Source organism: Triticum aestivum, chromosome 7B (assembly GCF_018294505.1).
Source record: "Triticum aestivum cultivar Chinese Spring chromosome 7B, IWGSC CS RefSeq v2.1, whole genome shotgun sequence".
Lineage (NCBI taxonomy): Eukaryota > Viridiplantae > Streptophyta > Magnoliopsida > Poales > Poaceae > Triticum > Triticum aestivum.
The window spans coordinates 266,606,126-266,606,707 of NC_057813.1; positions in this window are offsets into that span (position 1 = coordinate 266,606,126).

The following is a 582-nucleotide window of genomic DNA, read 5'->3' on the forward strand; positions in this document are numbered from 1 at the left end:
GCGCACAAACGCTACATACTTCATGTATCGGTCAATCTTCCTCTCCTAACCACCTTAGCAAGCTATCGGTTTCCAACACACGTTCATTCTTTCTCTCCATGTTTCGATCTCTAAGTCTCTCAACTACGCAACCACATTTTCCACTCCTGTTACCAAATGTATTTACCTCACACACCCGCCATTGCACCCCATGCCGAGCTCTCTCTCTCCCCCCTCTCCCTCTCACCCTCTCGCGCTAAATACATGCATTGCCTATCTAGCCCCCCCCAACCTCTCGTGCGCACGAACGCACGTTGTATATCTAGGTCACTCCCTCGAGACTGTCTCACTCTTTCTTCCGCACGGCGGGCCACACTCTCTCAATCTTGCACTCTTTATCTGAGTCTCATTTAACCTCGTTTTCTTTCACACACAAATGATATATCTCCCTGTTCGGGCCTCGATCGACACACTCTATACTCTCTCATGCAGATTGTCTATCTAGGTCAGTCCATCCAAGCCGCCTCCACTCTTTCGATCTCATGGTGGGCCACGCTCAGTCAATCTCTCTCTCTCTCTCTCTCTCTCTCTCTCTCTCTCTCT